A 6,658-nucleotide genomic window follows, 5' to 3' on the forward strand; every position below is an offset into this window, starting at 1 on the left:
CACCCTCTTACATTATATATCTAACATTATAGATATTTGGGATTACGGTTTGACAATAAGATATAATATATGCAGCATATCACGTACCGCAATATAATGAGATATACCATTAAGACGACAAGAGGTTCAGTATTTATGATGGTATATGCGAACGGCTGGTAAGTTGGTTGTGGTGTATTCGTGCAGACAGTTCCGACTTTAAAATATTAAAGTAGTTTAATACCTGTGTTATTACTATCACAAGGCACAATACTGTCGTCGTTCTCAAAAGCTCTGTTATACGAGACTGCCACGTTATAGGAACGAGAACAATCATAGAATTTCGGTACGTTTCAAAAAGCTTCGTGGACTTAGGCAAAAGTTGAGTCATCATCCCAGAGTACTTCAGTTGAAACACACATAACATTCTGTGCATTGTTACACTGATAGTATTATAATGCTAAGCTCATTAAACGTTCACAAACACATAAACATACGTAGACGTGATTGGAAAAAAAATAGATTGGCTAAATTCTTGTCATTATTACATTATTCTGTACCTAGTGAGATATACCTATTGTGAACGTGAATAGTGAAACATTTGGGTAAAACAACAATAAGATTAAATTACCAGTGTATGTGTACTTTCCTACTCGTGTTTAAGCAAATTTTATTACTTCCATTCTACATTTCTTCGTGTTTAACATAAACACGTATGCCAAACAGTGACTGGGAGGTGCGCCAACAAACGGAAATGTACCCAACACGTGTGAAAGGTGTTGTCAAACATCAGAGCATGTGAGACACTGAGAGAGATACCCCCGCTATTACCTCGCCAGACCATAACACGGATAACAAGTGCACATTGCTGGTAGGCGGCGCTGAGGTAATAGGAAACCTATTACTTAGCGATGCCATCAGCAGGGTGCTGACAACAGGTCCTGAAGGTTTTCGAAAACATGAGTTAAAATAATTAACATCTCCTTATAACTTACAACTTCTTTCTACCGGTCTGATACATAATTATGTTATCAGACACCCTCCCTCTCTCCTTTTTTTGCATGCAATGAGCATTACGAATTTACGTTAGCAAGTATAGTGCTGTACTGCATATAATAATATTCAGATTAGGATTTTCAGATTTACCCCACGAAAACGCTATACAGTATACACACACACACACACACACACACATATATATATATATATATATATATATATATATATATATATATATATATATATATATATATATATATATATATATATATATATATACTATGGAAAGAAGAAAATTGCGCTTTCAATTCACATCTTCAGGGTGAGTACATGTGAATTACACGAAAGCGCTTGGGAATTTCTGTTTTCTTCTTTCCTTGTTATCATATACCTAGATCACGCGCACCTACAGTAATTTACTTGCATATATATATATATATATATATATATATATATATATATATATATATATATATATATATATATATATATATATATATATATATCCACAGACATTACCGAATAATTACCTTTCCGGGGAAAATTAAGGAATCTTACCATGGGACTGTGTCTTAAATAAAATTATGGTTATACAGTACGTGGAATAAAGAAGGAAACATGGCTGCTTGTTCCATCGGCAAAGTTCTAGGAAATAACTGGCAGGAGGATTTCTGAACGAAAGTATTTGGACCTTGTTATTGATCGACTGGCAGCGGGTGAATGAAAACCGTGCTCGTTAAAATAGAAATGAACGTAATAAACAGGTAAGGAAAAAACTAATAACAATTACACGAGGCAACTAATTTAAAAAAACAAATCCGTATCATGGTTCAGAGCAGCACTTACAGTTTATTTGTTATCAAAAAAATAAATCTTACAAATTCAAAAACTGAAAATTACTATTTTTCCTGTTATTCCTGTCACGTTTTTCCACGTCATCACTAAAATTCAATAAAGAATGAAAACAATCATAGGAAAACACAAAAAGTATTCAATTAGCCATTTGTTATTTTATTTCATCCTTTTATGTGTTGTATTGTCCTAAATTAGACATTTCAGTAGCGATTTGTTTTCATTCGCCAGTGCCAGGTAAACAGTAACACGAGGGGATATATTTTCCTCGTAAATCCTTGTCTTTTGACCGAAACTTATAGGTAATAAAAAATCTTCAATACAATGCCCTCGACAAAAACGTAATTTCACTGTAATAGCTATCTGAAGTATTACCAAAGACTTACCAGACCAATAATGTGAGAGTTATCACGCCATGGGCCCAGTATTTCTATGGGTTCTGAATACTGAATTTTTTTCGTAACTTAAGATGTGCGATTTAAGACAGAACACTCAAATTAAAGTCCAAAAAGGCATAACAAATACAATGACGATCTAGTAACGTTCCCATAGCATCAGCCAGGGATCATAATTAGCGTGTAGAAACTTTATGAGGAGGGCTAAGTTACGCCACAAGGCCTATCCTATTTCTAATCAGTCAGGCTGGGTGCACGTGCCCATCCCACCAACGCGTCCTTCAAGTCATCAGGCTGGGGATGGACCACAGACTGTGAGCAGCATACTTGATTACAGGTATACCGTTAGTGCGTAAACTCGTTCCTGGTTGTCGGACAAAATCCCATCTTATTACGATATTAGGAAATTAAAGAAAATTGAAGCGATAGGATTATGTAGTATAAGTTTATTTTTATCAATAGTGAATCACCTAGTAGGATCTTGTGAGACTTTGTTTGTGTTCTTGATTCTTGACTAATAAGTGAGATAGATACTTTTGGCAGGTTATCTAAACACACTAAAGAGAAAATTCTGATTAATTCTTTAGTATTTCTTTGCAAAGCACAGTTACTGAAAAGATACACCAATAAAATTAAAATTCCAGGACATACCATAACACATTTCCCAATGGTTGTTTTGACACTTCTTTCTGAAAGCAACGACCTTCCATTCATAATATTTATACTACAGCTATTTATCGCGATTCTGAGTAAAAAAAAATAAAACAGTCCCCCCAACTAAAACTTACTATAATGTAACAATGTTTAATAGCTGTTGGTTTTAATCATCACAGTACATACATGGTCTAACACGCTCAGAAAACCCGAGTATTTCACACATTGATCATATTTAGTGTACAGTACAGTACTCAAAAATGTCGTGTATCTTACCAGAGTTCTCTTACCTTCCGCTGTGACCTTGACGTAGTCCACCTGTCACCAATATTAAACAATATTTCTCTCAAGATGTTGTGCCTGTGTGCAGTATTTATCTAAATTGGTTCTTTAGTTATAGATGTATTTCCTAACATACATACACACAGACTGAATCAACCAAAATAGTTCCCACCTCTACCATTGTTAAAAAACAACTCGTTTAAATCCTTTTAATTACCTCTGTTTTAAATGGCATGAGTCAAACGAGGACCCAACCATACCAGTCAAGCAGCAAGGCTGATCTAAATACAGTACTAACGCGACCTTGAGCCTGTGTTGGCTGTTACACGCACCGCACAGCAGAGTACATAATATTAACTAGTTCGATCACTTGGTATTAGCTTCAAACACGTGAGAAATTTTTTAACTTTTAAGAGATGCAAACATCTGTACAAGTGAAGTCTATCGATTGTCCTCAAAATAATAGCAAGCACAGGTAGAATATTTTAGGATGCCAGTGAATACTCTTTCTTTACCAGCTGGCTAACTTACCAAGTTGAGTTTTGTGCCTGCAGTGATGCCACTGAATAAAGCCACCTACCAGCTAGCCAACGGTAAAAAAGAAGTCAAGATTAAATATATAGCCCAGGTAGGACGATACCAGTGTTGCTATTTGTACAGTCTCACCCAAAAGTTCATTTACTCTCCCAGCCAGCAATTGCTGCACTGCCTGCTTCAGCTGTATGAACTTGAGTCTGTTACTTCGAACCTTTAGATTCATTTGTATCGGTTTCATGTTCTGGTTGGTACTGAGACAGTTTCAAACATCTGAAGCAGGTGCTGCACTGCCTGGGAGAGTTAACGAACTTTTGGGTGAGGCTGTACTTTGGTGAATTTAGGCCAAAATACTGTATACCAGGATACACCGTGGGGATTAGTATATACTCCAAGATACGTGAAGAAACTACGACCTGTTGGACGGTGTTTGAAACAACTTAGTGAGTAACAAGCATAACTTATTAAAATATCAAATGAACAAGTGCAACGCTTACTGTTATTTTTTCTTAAACTAAAGTTTGTCATTATTTGGATTTTTTCTTTGAAACAACGAATTCATGTGTAAGAATGCACTTAAAATCAAGGAGACCTTGCTTATAATATTCATATTATCTGCAAAGACTTGACATTGAAGGGTAATTCTGTCTTTATTTGATTCTATACACGTTATAAGATCACTATGGTAAATATAACAGCTTTTAATATATTCCACTTATTGAACATTATAAAGAACATGACACCTCGCAGGGGGAGTGTAGGAAAAACTTGGTGCAGTTAGTAACGTAAATTATCGCATTACAAAAACAGATCCGTAAGGCAGGCTGACGTCAGGCCCAAGGTCATAAGAGCCACAGGACTAAGGAACCACGTAGGTGACATAACAGTGTACTTACTGTGATGTGAGACACTTGAGACATAACCTTAGGCAGCCGGGCAGTCAGTGTTTATTTCACGACACTGTTTGGATGGTGGCCGTTCGATTCTCATTAACAAGAATGCAGTATGTCATTTCAAGACAATGTAAAAATAAAATATCTGCTCCAAAATAGTGTGCACTTACAGAAATTTATTAAAAAAAATGAGAATGCCTTTCCCAAAATACATGTCCTAAAATTACACTAAAATTACCTAAATATAATCCATTTATACTAAAAAAAATCCATTTTATTGATTTTAATATTGCTTTTACCACCAATAATAACTGTAATTGTAACAAAATATATTAAGAATAATTATCCAAGTAATAGGCTATGAAATGTTAAATACCTGAAGTGTAAAAATAAGTACAGTTCTGTAATGATAAATATTATATAAACAATAGAATTGGAAACAAATACCAATGAGAAGTAAAAGTAAAAGCAATAACACCTCAAATGAAATAAAAGATTAGTTAACAAAATTAAGAGTAAAACGGGAGGCATGAGTAATAACGGATACAATGACAGGGGGAAGTAACAGGAAATAGAATTGATGGCAGGGCCGGATTCAGGAGTGGGCAAAGTGGGCAGCTGCCCAGGGGCCTCCACAATCTGGGGGCCTCCACATATTACAATATTTTATTTATTTGTTAATTCATTTGGATTATTTTTATTTTCATTCTTTAAAATTCATGTTTATCTATTCCATCACGTAAAACTATGTTCAGCAGGAAGCGTGATAGAAATTAGGCTAGCTACTCCTTGAAAATCATGAATAACTGGTTTTCCTATGAACCGTATATTTTTAATGAATGCTATTGTTTGTGTTGCTAATAATATATTTAGAATTCCGGAACTCCAAGATGTTTAGGCTCGCTTCACTCGCCACCCCACACTCTTGGGTAGTTATAATGAGGTTGCCCATGGGCCTCCACAGGTCTAAATCCGGCACTGATTGATGAGGTGTGAGGTAGGGTGGCTCTCTCTTTCTCTCTCAAATACAGGTACGGTGAAATGAAATATCCGTATACAGGTACAGAATTGACACTCGTTCGCCTTGTCCCGCTGAGAAAGTTGCTTAGATATCCGCCAAACACCTCACATACATATTGTGGTGTACACATCAGAGAATGGTTGGTCACTTGAAAACCTATTATATAAATATGTGTGTGTGTGTGTGTGTGTGTGTATGCTAACAAAATCCTATTAAAACTGAAGTCACTGTCAGCAGGACTTCCGTGGTCTTAAGTACAGTAGTCACCCTGACCTCCGAGGTACAATAGTCCCGAACAACAATACTATCACACAATAGACGGCGGTGACGCACAAATGCCATGACAAACCTCAACCCTCGTACCACAACCATTAGCACCACTAATAATTATACAACCAAACCACCACTCCATGACATCATTAATTTCACCACCATCTCCAGTATTGCATTCTCATAAACCTCCACCACTATCCTCAGTACAGGTTAATAAATCATCACAACAAACTTTTATCTCATAAGCAAATACTTCCACCTATTTCAGCTGTTGTTGTTGCTCACATGCGCTCTCTCCACTAGGATCGTTAAACACCTCTTGTAGTTTGTACACAAGTAAATGAATCCAATTCACAAAAATACTATTTCTGCCGATGTTGTTCAACACCAACATCAGTACTGCTGCATTCCATGAAATAATTTTTTTTTTTAGAATTTAAGCATGCATCATAGATTAGTAAATAATGTACATTTCGTATCAACTAAAAATTAAGAGAAACTTAGCTTGACTCTTTTGGGGGTTTGCTGGCTGTCAACGGCCGATATTTGCTGGAAAAAAATTATATATATATATATATATATATATATATATATATATATATATATATATATATATATATATATATATATATATATATATATATATATGTGTGTGTGTGTGTGTGTGTGCTGATTTTCGTATGTAGTTAATAGACGTATAATATTGTAAATATGAGAGCTGGTGTTTATGCCAACATGTCACTCACCAGGTCAAGGTGTTCCCACTCACAGACATT

This window comes from Homarus americanus, unplaced genomic scaffold (genome assembly GCF_018991925.1).
Source record: "Homarus americanus isolate GMGI-L3 unplaced genomic scaffold, GMGI_Hamer_2.0 scaffold48406, whole genome shotgun sequence".
Taxonomy (NCBI): domain Eukaryota; kingdom Metazoa; phylum Arthropoda; class Malacostraca; order Decapoda; family Nephropidae; genus Homarus; species Homarus americanus.